The following is a 16918-nucleotide window of genomic DNA, read 5'->3' on the forward strand; positions in this document are numbered from 1 at the left end:
GTTTCATTTCCCTACTCAGACTTTATAGGACTAGCCTATGAGAACAAGTCAGCAATTCTGTGGACAAAAGTTTAATATTATGGCAATTAATGAGAGAGAGAGAGAGAGAGAGAGAGAGAGAGAGAGAGAGAGAGAGAGAGAGAGAGAGAGAGAACAGCACACTACTAGCAAACATCAGCAAGCTAATGCAAGTAATAAAATATGGAAGGCTATGAGGCTTAGCAGTTATTTGCCCCTCTCCAATAATCAGTTACACATAGTGAATCAGAAGATTTACTACTGCAAAAAGTAGCCCCAGGACCTTCCCTTATATCTAGGAAAAAGAGAGAAGTTATCTTGGGTTGTATTTTGATTAGCTATGAGCAAATGAGCATATGAATTAGCTCACAGCTTTGACATTTTATGTTGTATAGAGTTTCTGCACAAGAAAAAGAAAGTACACTTATACATAAATGTAAAAGAAGGAGGTGGGTTTTTTTTTGCAATGTGCAAGATTTTTAAAGCTTGGTCTCAGTCACTGCAAAATGATAACACAAAATAACATACAGTAGATACTGAGACACGTCTCATGTACTTGTGATGGAGAGAAACCTTAAGTCTTGGCCTGTTCTTGCTCAACTATAACCTGGATGTTGACTTTACAGAACAGAAGCCAAGCTGAGATTTCAGAATATATATTGTTTTTTAATGGGATAGAATGAAATTCAAAGTAATCATATTAACTGCATTTAATTATATGTAAATAAAATAATCAAATTCTTCCTAGAGTGTGGCTCCTGGTTTACCACTCAAAAATCAAGCACAAACTTTGACTAAAAAAAAAGGAGGGGGTTCTTTTTCTTTACAGAGCTGTTTACAATTGGGCGAAGAACCCAGAAGCAAAGTTCTCTAATAGATTTTTCCCAACATTGGCAAACTCTTTATTAAGAGCCAACAACAGCACTCTGACGGAACGTGCATTAACCATCCTACTAAAACAGCTTTTTTGAGCAGCTGAATTTTTTACTAAATCTGGGACCAGATGTTGTCTGGAGCACAGAAATCGACTATGCTAATCAGTGCCTATAGCCCTACAATGACAAAATGAAAAACTAATCTCGATGAAAACAAGTTCTATGAAGAACTAGATGTATTAGCATCAACAGTGAGTAGCACTGATAAGCTGATCTTGACTGGCAACTTTAATGCAAGGGTAGGGTGCAACTCTGCAGCCTAGAAGGGAGTTGTTGGAGTCATAACTGGAAATTATTGCTAACTAGGGACATAGATTCATAGCAATTTATAACAGTAACTCACTGCTGATCCTATTTTTTTTCCCTCACTGGAACTATATTACAGTTAAATGGACATTGTTAACAAGTGGACACAGCTTGCTTGAGCCATGGTGGCGCAGTGGTTAGAATGCCATATTGCAGACTAATTGTGCTGACAGCTAATTGCCAGCAATTTGGCAGTTTGAATCTTGCCAGCTCAAGGTTGACTCCACCTTCCATCCTTCTGAGGTCAGTAAAATGAGGACCCAGATTGTTGGGGGCAGTATGCTGACTCTGTAAACTGCTTAGAGAGGCCTGTAAAGCATTGTGAAGCCGTATATAAGTCTAAGTGCTATTGCTATTACTATTGCCTCATTATACCCTGATCAGTTACTGTGGCTGATGGGAATTTTATTTTGGTAATCAAATAAATACAGAAAAGTATAAAATAATGCATTCATTATTGTCACTTGGAACATGCACATACCTTTGGACAAACCTGCAGCAAATAGAGCAGAGACAAGAATAGCCTTGGTTATCAAAGAGCTTGCAAGATATAACTTTGACACTACAGCCCTGTGGCAGCAATTTATCATGTTCGGAGACTTGCCATTAGAACCTTCACCACCGAAAAGAAGTCAAGCTACCCTGATCAAGACTTATGTTCCTACAATGACAAGATGAAGAGCTACTTCTATGAAGAACTAAATGCCCTAGTATCAGTAGTGAGTAGTATTGATAAGCTGATCTTGTTCAATGGCTTCAAGCAAGAGCAGAGTGTGAGGAATTGTTGGGAGTCATGAAGTGGATAAGTATAATAATAATAACTTGTGCTTACTATATAGGTGTGCAGTACACAATCTCCTCATCACCAAGACACCTTTTCATCTGCCTACCAGTAACAAAACTTCCTGGATGTATTATATGTATGTATGTATGTATGCATGTATGTATGTATGTATGTATTGGTATCTTATTGGCTATAAATTGAATTGACTATGACATCAGGACAAAGGCAGTCAGGATATCAGAATGACCAAGTAGTGTTGATTGTTGGACAGATCACAGTCTGTTTCTAAAGTGAAGCTCCACATCAAAAATCAAGAGGTAGTCAAAAGTCCATGAAAATAATTAATGTGGCAGGCTGAAGAACCCCACAGTGCAGGGGTGTCAAACTGCCAGCCTGTGGGCCAGACATGTCATGCAGAAGCTGTGCCCACCCCATTGCCAGCAATAGCAAACCAATCCCGATACACAACATCATGTGACGTCGTGAGTTTGACATGTCTGCTACAGTGGCTTTAGCACTGGCTGAAGATTTAGAAACTAAGCTTTCTGACTTTCATCTTGCTGACAGTCCTGAGCTTGATTGGGAATGCTTCAGGGATGTTGTTCATTCATTAGCAGTGAAGATGCTAGGGCCCTCTAGTCACAAGCAGCATAACTGGTTTGATGAAAATGATGAGAAGATGCATGCTCCACTTCTTGAAAAGCATTACCCTCATCTTGTCTATCAGAATGATTTATCATCAGCTGCCAAGAAAACACCTTTACAGATGCTTGTAGGATAGTCCAGAATAAATTGCTGATTCTAGGCTGATAAAAATGACTGTAAATGGTTCTATGAAGCCCTTAATGCTCTCTACAGACCTCATTCTCTCAGGAGTTCCCCCTTCCTAAGTTAGATGGTACAATTTTTGTTATAGAATAAGTTCAGAACTTGCAGAGATGGGCTGAACACTTTGAAATCATTCTCAACTGACTGTCATCTATTAACAATGAGGTAATGGAGAAGATTACCCTGAACAACATCAACATCACCAGCACCATAGATGACTCACCAGTAGTAGCTAAATTCACAGAACTGTCAACTAACTATCCAATGCAAAGGCCAGGACCAGAAGATATACCTGCAGAGATATTCAAAGTCACTGGTCCTGTATTTATAGACAAACACTAAATTACTCCAGTCTTTTTGAAAGCAAAGATTCATTCTTCAGGAATTTAAAAATGTCTTCATCATACATCTCTACAAGGGGAAGACAATCAACAAGGATTGGAAGAACCACTGAGGAATCTTACAGCTCTCTATCACATGAAAAACCCTTTCAAGATTTCTGCCAAATCATCTGGTCACACAAGTGGAGCTGGAGCTGGAGTGTGGCTCCTGCAGAGATCATGGGACTATTAAAGTTCTCTCTAGAGCAAGTCTACCATCAGTCCACAAACTGCTGATGAGAGCACAAGCATTTTATGAAAACTAAATACCAATATTATATTTTGTATATTCCTCTGTACTGAAAGAACATACTTTAACCCATAGGAACAGCTATGTAAAATCTTGTTATTTTCCTTTTAACTCAAGTATTGCAGCTAGCTGCAGAATGTGGCAAGTTGACTGCAGCTGATTTTAAAAGCAAAAGGGTGAGCTGATTAGTATGTGGAGATCACCAAAAATCCCAGGGACAATCGACATAACTGGAAATAAACTTCTACAACAAAATTCTGGAAGAAAGCAATGGCAAACCTCTAGAATGCATGACTTTTAGCCATAATAGCCTATGTGGCAGCATGAATTCTTCCCAGGAAGTTGGTTAGGTAATTATTTAAACTTTTTGCAGCATCTCTAAAATGGTAGATATCGTGTCAACAGAAAGACATTCAGAAGCCCTGCATCTTCTGCACATAGAGAAAAGATGGAATGTTCCTACTGTACATAGCAGTTTGCTGTGATCAGTTGCTCTGCCTTGCATTGTGCCATTTTTAGTACCTATAATTAGGGCAATTGGTCACCAGAACAAAAAGAAATTGAGCTTCTTCCTTTTGGAGAACATTGTGATAAATGCCAAAACCAGAGTGCTAACAGTGTGATGTGATGCATTTTCATCTTCTGTACATGTTTGCCAAGCTGCTAGCATGGCAGCTTTCTGATGCCCCAGTTATGCAGCTATTTGAACCAGTCTATTTAATGACACTATGACTGATCATTAATTTCTAGGATCACAAGCCACTTGGCATAATGGAAAATAAACCCTTTATTCTGCTAGGAGAGTTTTGCAGGAAAAAGGTTGCAAAATCCCAGGACTTCCATCTCTCCATATGTGGTATCTGTACATTCACCCAGTCACATTCGGACATTGATTTTTCTTAGCCATTTCAGTTTTCCCTTTTCCCTTTCCTAAGCACTTGACTGAATGAAGATACTGTATATTAATTTTTATTGTTTTGCTTTATATCTTTACACTCGATTATAAATACAAGGAAATGAAAACTGAGCAGATAGTTTTTAAACATGTTATAAATGCCATAAGAGAGGTGCTATACATTTTAAATTAAAAGCTGTCTGAGCCATGCATTTGTTTTTACTTTTAAAATTATGTTACGAGTTAGAAAGCAAAATTATGTTTCTAACATTTTTGTACCATGTATAAGAAAGTGTTCCTCTTTTGCTTTAAACAAATTTGGGTTATTAATGTACAGTAATACAAACTTTATATCAATATCAATGACTAGATTTAAAATATACTGCAGAAGAGAGATTTTTTTTAAAAAAAACTGCAATATTTGCTTGTTCTCAAAGACTATTTTTGTTAAAACTAATATAATCTCATAGTAACTAATTATTATCATTAAAGTTTAATTAGCCACAGATAGAGGTTCAAATTCAAATATCACTTTCTATTTTCAGTTCAATTTGTTGGAATATTAAGAAAATATACAAATGTGGTGCTAATTGCAGGATTGATGTTTTATTGAGCAGAGAGAAACTATAAGTTCAAAAAAAGAAAAAAGAAAACAGCACAGGAAGAAAGCTTTCTTCATTAATAAAAGCAGTTAGTGAGGGCTCCAGCTGTGTGACCAAGACCCAGCATGTAAATATACTTATAATTGGCGCATTCAAAGCAGAAAGGCAGGGGAGATAGATGTATATCAGAGAGAGGAAGAAACTAAATGAGAGAGCTATATCTGGCATGCTACACTTAATAAGATTTATTTTAATTGGAGGAAATGTTAGTATTAAATCTATATAATGTGATTACCTGTATTTTTCAATTTGGAAGAATTTTGTACATTTATTTGACAAATAGAGTAAATAGAGCCCCATAGTATACTTTATTTGTACTTTGTTCTAATTCAGGTGTTCCAGCCCAACAAAGCCCAGTGTCAAAAAAGATAGGGAGATGGAATGGATAAGAAATGGAGTGAAATGAAATCTAGGGAGAAATAATCATTTAGAACCAAGAAGTATAAAGCTTGATCAGACATTTCAAAATCTGGCAAGCAAATATTATATTGGAGTATGTTAAGGAATAGTTTAAAAATGCTTGGAGATCACTGTGTATTGTTTGCAAGACATTTGGAAGATGAAATTGTTCATATTTAGCTGTAGCTGTAGCTCAATGAAAGGCATTGAGATAACTGGGATATCTTACATTGTTATCTGGGATTGTTTTGATCCTGTGAAATTTGAGCAAATAGGCAAAGACAGCAATTTTGGTAATAGATCCCTGCCTCTTATGGCTGATTCAAGGGAAGAAATGTATAAATAAATTTAACTGATGATAACTTTCCCCAATAGAAGAGAATATCTTAGCTCAGGACTGAATGTTTTGTGTCTCTTATGGGTGGTATGTAAATGTGGTTTCTCTCTGTATGTCTGCTGATGCCTGATTTAACTGCATGCCAATCTTCCAAGATTTTCCTTCTTTCTTTCTTTCTTTCTTTTCCTTCCTTCCTTCCTTCCTCCCCCCTCTCTTTCTTTCTTTCTTTCTTTCTTTCTTTCTTTCTTTCTTTCTTTCTTTCATCATATTTAGTGGAAACTGTGTGTTGTAATATTAAGTTTCATTATGTGTTCTGACTGCTTATTGGTGTTTGTAGATGCACTCTTCTAGTCTTCTGCCTGTCTGCCCTACCTAGTAGCTGTTGCAGTCCTTGCATTACATATTGTAGATCAGGGATCCCCAACCGCTGGGCCATGGACTGGTACCGGGCTGTGGCATGCCAGCAACCAGTCCACACAAACAAGCAAAGACCCATCTGTGAGATTCAGGCAGTACACAAAACCACTCCCCCTCCAGTCCATGGAAAAATCTCTCTCCACATAACCAGTCCCTGGTGCCCAAAATGTTGGGGACCTCTGTAGTAGATGATTCAAAGGCAGAAGACATCACATTTTTTAACTGATGTTATCTAGTTGGTTAATGAAACATTTGAAATAACTTCACAATCAATTTTTCATCTAAAATGTCCTTACTGGATAGCCGTAAGTCAAGGATGGTTGTTCCTCTTGTTCTTTCCTCTATTCTCTGAAAAAAAAAAACTAGTCAGCAAGACAAGTCAGAACTGTTCTGGATGTAACAAGTTTTCTCCTATAATCACTAATTCAAATCCCCTATCAATACCACTTTTTGTCTCTTTAAATAGTCTGCTATTTCCTTATGGAAAATAATATTCACTTTGTCTTTATTGGAGTCATCCCAACATGTTTCTTATACATATATTAAAATACATGTAGTCTTCCTGTATTAACATTTTCAGAAAACTGAACACAAGGCATTCATACATATTTTCCATTCAAATAACTATGCATGAAAAATATATGCATACTATATTTCTCTCAGGCTCATAATATCAATAGCAATAGCACTTAGACCTATATACCCCTCCATAGTGCTTTACAGCATTCTCTGAGTGGTTTACAATATGAGCATATATTGCCCCCAACAATCTGGGTCCTCATTTTACTGACCTCAGAAGGATAGAAGGCTGAGTTAACCTTGAATCAGTCAAGATCAAACTCCAGACTGTGGGCAGAGTTTACCAATAATAATGAATTCTAACCACTGCTCCATCATGACTCCTCACATAAAAAAGTCTGAGAGGATACAATTAATACTTACATCCATCTGAAAATCAGCACACATCATATATTAGCTCTGTGTTTATCTTAAAAGCTACCTTCAGCACTCATGAATCAATTGCAGGTTTGCCATTAACTAGCAAAAATTGTCTGTACTATTCTCTTTGCTTGCAATTTTGTTATGTGTGTTATATAAAACGCTAAGTAGTAACATTCCAAGTACTAAAAATACAGAACTCAGACATTTCATAATGATTATTTTTGACCTTGAGTGATTAAGATCAAATGCATCCAGGAGAGGAAACCAATTAATTATCTTTCAGGTTAAACGAAGCCCACACACATGAGTATTAAAATATAAATGAAATGCATCCAGAGCATTCGTTTAAAATTTTACCTGTATCAAATGCGTTGCTATCACAATAACTTTGAGGAAAAGTATTCAATCTTTAGTCATAACAAATCTATTTAAGGCTGAGAATATAAAAAAGAACATATTTAAAGTTCATAATAAAATTATGTGTCCATCTCCTTAATTATCACAATTAAGTCGATCAACCTATCTAACTTTCAAGCAAAGGATGAATAGAGTAAAAAGTAGTATTTCTAAACAATGCTATTTCCAGTGACTTCACAGTAACTTTGCCCTTTTTCTTCTACATCTTGTTTGTGTTTTGTGCACAAATCACAGCTTTTTCAAATATAACTTGTAGTCTGAATCTGTATAGTTAGAGAAGGTTTTAATATTGCTAGAAATGGTTTTCAGAATGAATCTCCGTTTTTTGGAATGTGAAGTTTCAAGCTGTGAAACAGATCCCTTGTTCAAACCATCTATACATGAATACATAATCTTGTTTCCTGTTATGCTATTTCAAATGTTTTCTTGCTCCAATTTAGTGAGGAGGAGGAGGAGGAGGAAGGAGAAGGAGGAAGAGGAGAAGAGGGAAGGAGAAAAGGAGAGGAAGAGAGAAGGGGGGAGGACAACCCCTGCTTCATCCTAAATAATGGTAACGGTTTTTATCAAATTAAGTGAATTCACTTTCCAAAAAGATCAAATCCTCCTTTTTAAAAAAATCAATTTTCTTGCAAAAAGAAAGTTTTAAGATTGTTCAAGCAAATATTGAATATAATTGGCAGATGCCTACTATATGAAGTTAACACATTAGAAATTTAGGAAAGTCGTTGCTGGAATTGGTCAATATATACTATATAGAACATAACTATTTTTGCTTTTGCCAGTATTCTCAGGTATGTGTGAGTCTCTACATATCTGCATGTTGAAAACTCATGTTTTCTGTATCATATTGTCGTCAGCTATTTTCTGCTTGCTATTTTGTTAATGTTTATAATAAAAACGCAATTCTGAAACCTCATTGTGATGGATAAATCCATAAATAATACCTCCCCTTCCCCATAATATGTCTATAGATACATGGCATTAGGAGGCCCATTTTCCTATAGGAAATGACCTACTTACCACCTTCCAGACACAGTGGATGTTAATTATAGCATAATTATAGCAAAACAAAAAAATGTAAAGAAATAGCTTCCATATTTATTTATTTGTATGTTGTAGACAGAGTGCCTGAAGAACTATGGATGGAGGTTCACACCATTGTACAAGAGGTACCAACTAAAACCATCCCAAAGAAAAAGAAATGCAAGAAAGCAAAATGGCTGTCTGAGGAAGCTTTGCAAATAGCTGAGGAAAGAAGGGAAGCAAAAGGCAAGGGAGAAAGAAAAAGATACACCCAATTGAATGCAGAATTCCAGAGAATAGCTAGAAGAGATAATAATGCCCTCTTAAATGAACAGTGCAAAGAAATAGAAGAAAACAATAGAATAGGGAGAACCAGAGATCTCTTCAAGAAAATGAAGGGAACGTTTCATGCAAAGATGGGCATGATAAAGGACCAAAATGGCAGGGACCTAACAGAGGCAGAAGAGATTAAGAAGAGGTGGCAAAATTACACAGAAGAACTATACAAGGAGCTTAACGTCCCTGATAACCACGATGGGGTGGTCACTGACCTTGAGCCAGACATCCTAGAATGTGAAGTAAAATGGGCCTTAGGATATCTGAGCAACATCAAAGCTAGTAGAGGTGACAGTATTCCAGCTGAGCTATTCAAAATCTTAAAAGATGATGCAGTAAAATTTGCCTGGCACACAATTTGCCAGCAAATTTGGAAAACTCAACAGTGGCCACAGGATTGGAAAAGGTCAGTTTACATTCCAATGCCAAAGAAAGGCAATGCCAAAGAATGTTCAAACTATCACATCGTTGCACTCATTTCACACGCAAGTAAAGTTATGCTTAAAATCCTACAAGCTAGACTCCGACAGTATGTGGATCGAGAACTTCCAGAAGTACAGGCAGGATTTTGAAGAGGCAGAGGAACTAGAGATCAAATTGCCAACATACGCTGGATCATGGAGTTCCAAAAAAACATCTACTTCTGCTTCATTGACTATGCTAAAGCCTTTGATTGTGTGGATCACAACAAATTGTGGCAAGTTCTTAAAGAGATGGGAGTACCAGACCATCTTATTTGTCTCTTGAGAAACCTATATGTGGGTCAAGAAGCAACAGTGAGAACTGGACCCTGCCAACAAAAGTGTGTATAGTCAAGGCCATGGTTTTCCCTGTTGCAATGTATGGCTGTGGAAGTTGGACCATAAGAAAGGCTGAGCGCCAAAGAATTGAGGCCTTTGAACTATGGTGCTGGAGAAGACTCCTGCGAGTCCCTTGGACTGCAAGGCAATCAAACTGGTCAGTCCTAGAGGAGATCAACCCTGACTGCTCTTTAGAACAGGGCTTTTCAACCAGTGGTACAGGTACCAACTGTGGTACATTGGCACCTGGCAGGTGGTATGCAACCATCCTAGAAAAGTAGTGGGGGAGGGGAATGAGCACCGCACAAGCCTGAGCGAGAGATGGCTGGAGCTGCAGGGCTGTCAGGGCTCAGTGGAAGTGCCAGGATCAGTGCCAGGCTCCAGCTGGAGCTTGGCGCTGATCCTGATGTTTCTGCTGAGCTCTGAAGAAGCACCAATCAGCTGGAAAGCAGCACAGATTCTGGCACTTCTGCAGAGCCCAAAAGAAGCGCCGATCAGCTGGAATGCTGCAGCATCTCCAGGGTCTTTTGATTTACATTCAGATGCTTGGCAACTGATTCATATTTATGACGGTCACAGTGTCCAGGGTTATGTTAAGTGACCAAAACCTGCTGCAACTACCCAGCAGATGGGGGGAATAAAAACCAAACACCCCCACCCTATCCCTGCTGCCAATTCTCAACAGAAATGCTCACAACAATGAAAACCTTGGACAGGAGAAAGAGCGCGGCTGGGCAGGCAGGCAGGTGTCCTGCTCGGTTGTGGCTTGGGGGGCATTTTTTTCAGTGCCGTTGTAACTTCAAACAGTCACTAAGCGAACTGTTGTAAGTCAAGGACTACCTGTACTTTACCCCTTTTGTCTTTCTTTTTTTTCTTTTTTCTTTTTTTTTTTTGGTCACCAAGTTTTTGACACCTTGCTAAGTGACTGGTGGTACTCAGATGCTGCCATATCCTAAAAGTGGTACAATGGGTGAAAAGGTTGAAAAGCCCTGATATAGAAGATCACTTTACATTTATCTACAATGTTATACCAGAGCTGGCAGCAGGAATGCTCCAAAGACCGTGCTGTGTGACTCCAGCTGCCAACTCTCCCATGTCTGTGGGAAACAGGGTAGCAGACACACAAACCAGCTACAAGTACCATGGTATCCCACAACCACATAAAAATAATAAAGAGGACAGCAATATCCAAGTGTCAACAAAAGATAAGACAGTCCTGTAGAGCCAGCTTAATGGGAAGAACAAGATCCATGCCATCATGTATGCCATGCCAGTTTTCAGATATCTGGCCAATATAGTGAATTAGCCAAACAAAGGGATGAAAACTATAAAAAAAAACTCCAGAAGCTTCTCACAACCTACAGAGATTTCCACCTCACATCCAGCCAGAAAGAGGGCAGGCAGGCTCTAGTGAATGTCAAAGCCAATGTCTTGAATAAAACCCAGAGCATCCAGGAGTACATCAGTAAGATGGTACTCAAACATGAGTTGGTGAAAGAATGCCTGAGGCGGCAGCAGACATAGGAGGAAGATCAAATAGAGGAAGTGCCAGGATGAGACAAGACCCTGCAAGTGATCCCAGTGATGACAGAAACACTACCATAGACTCCAGAAACAACATCAGAGCTCTTTGTGCAGTGTTAGGAACAGCTGAAATAATGTGATAAGCCCTGCCCGGGCCTCTGGTAGAGGCCCCAAGATGAAGGAAGACACAGCCCACCCATAGGGATGAGAAGGGAATTCTCTCTCTCTCTCCCTCTCTCTCTCCCTCTCTCTCTCCCTCTCCCTCTCTCTCCCTCCCTCTCCCTCCCTCCCTCCCTCCCTCTCTCTCTCTCTCACACACACACACAAACTATCGTCTATCTACCTACCTCTCTATGACTATCTCTATCTTTCTTCATCCACCTATCTATCTAGACTGTGCAGTTTGATAAGTGTGGGTGACAACATAGACTACGTTGAACTCCTTCAGTGTTCAAAACTGTGCAGAAAAAAACATGCTCTGTAAAAGAAGTATTAGCTATAGACATTTTAAAGGTGCATATTGTAACTCTGAGTGCGCCAAGTGTTGTGTATATTCCCTCTTTGCCCTGAGGAAATGTTTTTAAGTTATTGCTTCTTTTTAATATTCAGTTCAGATGGAACTGATTATAAAATGCATATCTTACATTGCAATTTCCTAGTTTTTTGAAGCATAGCTGGAAATTGAAAATATAATGTAATAATTTTAGCTTCAGCTTAAGTTTTTTTAAATGTATTGAGCATGTTTGTTTTCTAAGGTTATTTTTAATACCTTTAGTAACTTTACTATTTGCTATTTTATTTTTCATTTTTTAAAAAATGTACTTACTTATCATAATTACAGTATAACTCACATGCTGCCTATATGAAATGAATCTTAGAAGTGCTAAAATAAATTAAAGCAACATAATATGCTGTATTATATAAACTATTAACAGCAATATGCAGGAAACAAAAATTCAATGCTACAAATAAAGAAGTCCAAACTTCTAAAACATTTAAAAGATCACCATAGCTTCCAATTCACAACCTAGTAGGAGAACTATTCCTCCAGAGAGGCAGGGCCCAAACCATTTAGAGAGATATACAATAGCACAATCACTTTGAATTTAACCTGTAAATTTATGGGAAACCAGTACAACTTTACTAGAACCCATCACATGTTTCCATTAGAAAATACAGTACATTACAGAAGTCTAGCCACTGTATTCTGGCCCGCTACAATTTCTGAATTTTGTTCCAGACTATCGCCACATACAACTCATTATATCAGACTGTTCTGGAGTTAATCAGTACATCTGTAATATTGGCCAAGACAGGATCCTCCAAAAAGAGGCATAGTTGATAAATACTTCACAGCTCTTAATTCCACTCCTGGTCTGTCTCATCTTCTCCTACAATAATATATCAATATGAGGTGATTGGTACTAAATATGTTATTCCAAATGTAGTCATGTTATAGATTTATACAAGAGTCTTATTATATTAGTACTGTAGTTCCATTTTCAATTAAACAATTTTTATTAGTTTTTCATTTTACACCAACAGAAGCTTAAGATCCAGCGTGGAGATATGGTGGTCAAATACAAAAGAAACAATAACATTATAAATATACACTTCAGATGATGTTTCTTAAAATTTCCCTCTCTATCTGTGTAGAATATTATAATCAAATAGATTCAAATAAATTCATTCATTAATATATCTAAATATAAGTTTCCTTAATCAATAGAAATTTTCAATCGCTCAATATCCATGTAATAATCAAATTAGTACAATCCTATCACCAATTCATTCATTAATATATTGCTATATATACGGTAAATTAAATGCTTAAATCAAAACTAACGCTCTCTATCTATTTAAATTATTACAATCTCAATACATTTCTAACACAAGTTTTCATTAAATATAATGCTAAATATGAATTTCATTAATCAATAAACATTTACAAAAGCTCCTTATCTATCCCAAAGATCCTGTTTTAAACTTTATTGATTTTTCATATATTTAAATTTAAACTAACCTATTTATTTTACTATTCAGGGACCCCAAATTTCTCATATTTAAACATATTAGCTTCAAAACTACGGTAAGTTCTTACATTTCTCAGCTATATTTCTATTCTTTTTCCATAATTCTCCAATTATTAATTCCATCTCATTCCAAAAAAACACCACAAAACAGAAAAAACAAACATACACAAAAAATCACATATTCTTACTATACTTCAATATTAAGTTCTAAATCATTTCATAATAGCCTCCCTTTTAGCAAAAATCAAATCCAAGACAGTCCGAATTGCTATAAAATCTTTATCATCCATAATTATCATCTCAAATTTAATATTTATATCTTATTTTGGGTTTCTTTCTATTCCAAATAGGTTTCCATAGTCGAGTCTCTAGTTCCACAAATAGCTCTCCCATTGTCTCCTGCCACACTGTACACAGTATCCAAAAACAAAGTCAGCCATTAAAGCAAAAATGGATTTCATCCTTTTCTTAAGCTTCTCTTCCCCCATTTAAAATACTGCTTCAACAAAAAGGGAAATAATTCCAACAAAAAAAAACTTTTCACAGGAAAAAAAAGAAAATAGAGGTAAATAAAAAGTCTCACCAAATCTTCCACAGTGGGTCTGCTTGCTTAGATGATCTTATGGCTTACGGTTGGCGCAGCCGGCCGATCTTTATCGTCGGCACTAACCAACTCTTAACTTCAAATCATTTTGCTAGATCAAAAACTCTTGTCTCAGCATTGACTCCTGTAGGATTCCAACAACATAAGAATTTCCCATTTAATCATATTCTCGTTTTTATTTTATAATTGGTTGCCTGTCTTTGACAGCCCTGTCTTTTTAACAACAGCTGGATTTGTGAATTTGCTTAGGAAGCTTTGGTAAGAGACTTGTTAAATGCTTTTTGAAAATGTAAGTATAATATATATTTATTGGCTTATCCTTGTCTACATGCTCTTTGAACATCCTTTAAAAAGCACAAGATTAATGGAGAGATTCATGTTGGTTGTTTTTTAGTAAGGCTCGTGCTTCTCTGTTTTTGCTTAATTCCAAGAATTTTCCCCAAAACAAATGTTAACCTTTAACAACTTTCAATATATTTTAAAAAATTATGGTACTTTTTTGTCCTCAAGAAAATATGTCAACATTCAGAAGAAATTGCATACCTTTTCCTATTTTTATTTTTAAATTTTCTTTGATGCATTTTATTTGGATCCAGAGATTGATTTATTTTAGTCATCAGTTCAGCTTATAATTTTATCCTTCATTACTCAGATTTGCCTGAATAATTATTTTCTCAGTAATGTAAACCAGTTTTGAAGTCCTAATTTCTCAGCAGTAAAGATATTAAAGATGGAAGGAAAAAATTCATTCAAATTCTCTGTTATTTCCTCCTTGGTATACCTATAATTTATTTTTATTCATTTGAAACATTTGAAAATGTTGTTATTTGTTACTGAAATTCTGCACAGTACACATGTCAACATTCAAGATGCCCTGAAAGATATTTCTTACTTAAAAGAACTTCTGATACTAGAAGATCAGCAGTACAAATTAGATCAGCAGTCTAGTTATTGCAAGCTGGAAGACTACAGGAACAGATGAATTCAGTAAGGGTTCTAACAAAGCTATGCCAGCAAATCTGGTGGATGATACAGTGGCCACCAGATTGGAAGAGGTCAATCTACATTCCAATTTCAAAAAAAAGGAGACCCAACAGAGTATGCAAATACAATATCTTTAATTTCACATGCTAGCAAAATAATTCTTTTTTTTTTTTGAAAAATTTTTTTTTATTTTTTTTAAAACATACAATCATTTATAAAAATACAATAAAATTTTAAAGTAGAAAAAAAAACCCTTCACTTCCCAGAGCAGAATACAGGGTTAATAAAAAAAAATTATAATAATTAAGAAAAAAGGAAAAAAAGAATGGAAGAGAAAAAAAATATCATAATTAACCTTTAACTCCATAACCTATAAAACAATTCTCTATAATATTTAATATTCATTCATAAAATAAATGAAACTTTTTAATTCCATACTTTTTCTGAATATAATCTATCCATCTTCCCCCTACAGTAATATAGCTTTCTTGTGTATGATCCTTTAAATAAGCAGAAATTTTTGCCATTTCTGCAAAACTAGATACTTTAAATATCCATTCTTCTAAAGTAGGCAAGGAATCTTTCTTCCAATATAAACCTACTAGTAACCTTGCTGCAGTTAATAAATTCAACATCAAAGTAGTTTCTTTTTCATTTAAGTCAACAAAAATACCAAGTAAAAATAGTTGAGGAGTAAACTTTATCTTTTTTCTAAAAATCTTTTGAATGTTCCACCAAATCATAATCCAAAAAGCCTTTACATTTTTACAGTTCCACCAAATATGAAAGTATGTCGCATCATTGTTGCCACATCTCCAACATTTGGGCTGTATATTGGAATACATACAAGATAATTTTTTAGGATCTAAGTGCCATCTATAAAACATTTTATAAAAATTTTCTCTCAAATTTTGAGCTTGTGTAAATTTAACATTTCTTATCCAAATTGTCTCCCATAAATCCAATGAGATCGGCTCCTGTATATTCTGAGCCCATTTAATCATACAGTCTTTAACCAATTCTGTTTCCGAATCTAACTCTAATAAAACATTGTATATTCTTTTTATATGAGCCGGACTTTGGTTTTTAATCTGAATAACCAATTGTCTATCTTCTAGTGTTATTCCCTCTTTCTTGTTTCTTTAGAGAGGCAAAATAATTCTTAAGATCATCCAATACAGATTAAAGTTCTACATGGAAAAAGAGATGCAAGATGTTCAAACTGGCTTTAGAAAAGGCTAAGGAATACACAATTTTATTGCTGATTCATGCTGGATAATTGAGACAGCGAAATGGCAAAAAGAAGTCACTGTGTCCTTCATTAATTTAAAAAAAAAGGCTTTCTATAATGTCAGTCACATCACACTGTGGAATGTACTCAGAAAAATGGGAATCCCAGCACACAAGAAACACATCACAAACTTGGTAGAGCAGCCATGAAGGCCTTGGAAAAAATATTCAACTGCCACAATGTGTCCATACCTACAATTATCAGAATTGTGCAAACCATGATATTCCCTGTGACACTGCATGAAAGCAAAAGTTGAACTTTGAAGAAGCAAGAATGGAATAGTATTGATGCTTTTGAACTTTGCTGTTGGAGAAAACTCTCGAGAATATCGTAGACAATCAAGAAAGCAAACTGGTGAAGAAATCAGTGTAGATTTTCTCAAATCACAAATGATGTGGCTCAAATTTTCCTACTTCACACAAATTATGCAAAAACATAACTCTCCGTAGTAGGCGGTAATGCTGGGAAAGGTAGAAGAAAAGATGGGGATGACCAGTAGCATGGTGGATGGACTTAATTACAGTGGTGATGTATAATGGGCAGACACAAGAGGTACAGTGGTGAAAGATATGAAAGATCAGTTTAGGAACAGTTAATCATGGAGAAAATTTATCTGTCTGGTCACTAACAGTCAACAATGACTTGATAGCAATTAATTAATATCTTTGCCTTGCACTTGTCAAAGTCTATTTGTATTTGTATTTGTGTGTGTGTGTGTGCATTTAATGACAGCTTATCTTTTTCCAGAGTTTA

The 16918-nt window shown here is 36.1% G+C and overlaps 1 long non-coding RNA gene across 1 annotated transcript; it reads right to left on the reverse strand.

Moving 5' to 3' along the window:
* Positions 1 to 6529: 6529 nt before the first annotated feature.
* On the reverse strand, positions 6530 to 14885 carry LOC120300849. Its single transcript, XR_005554758.1, has 3 exons — positions 13870 to 14885; positions 7511 to 7587; positions 6530 to 6559 (listed from the first exon to the last, which is right to left on the reverse strand). It is a non-coding gene; the product is annotated as an uncharacterized LOC120300849 (long non-coding RNA).
* Positions 14886 to 16918: the final 2033 nt, after the last annotated feature.

The sequence above is a fragment of the Crotalus tigris genome, unplaced genomic scaffold (genome assembly GCF_016545835.1).
Source record: "Crotalus tigris isolate CLP2741 ecotype Arizona unplaced genomic scaffold, ASM1654583v1 scf7180000024359.8030256, whole genome shotgun sequence".
Classification (NCBI taxonomy): Eukaryota; Metazoa; Chordata; class Lepidosauria; order Squamata; family Viperidae; genus Crotalus; species Crotalus tigris.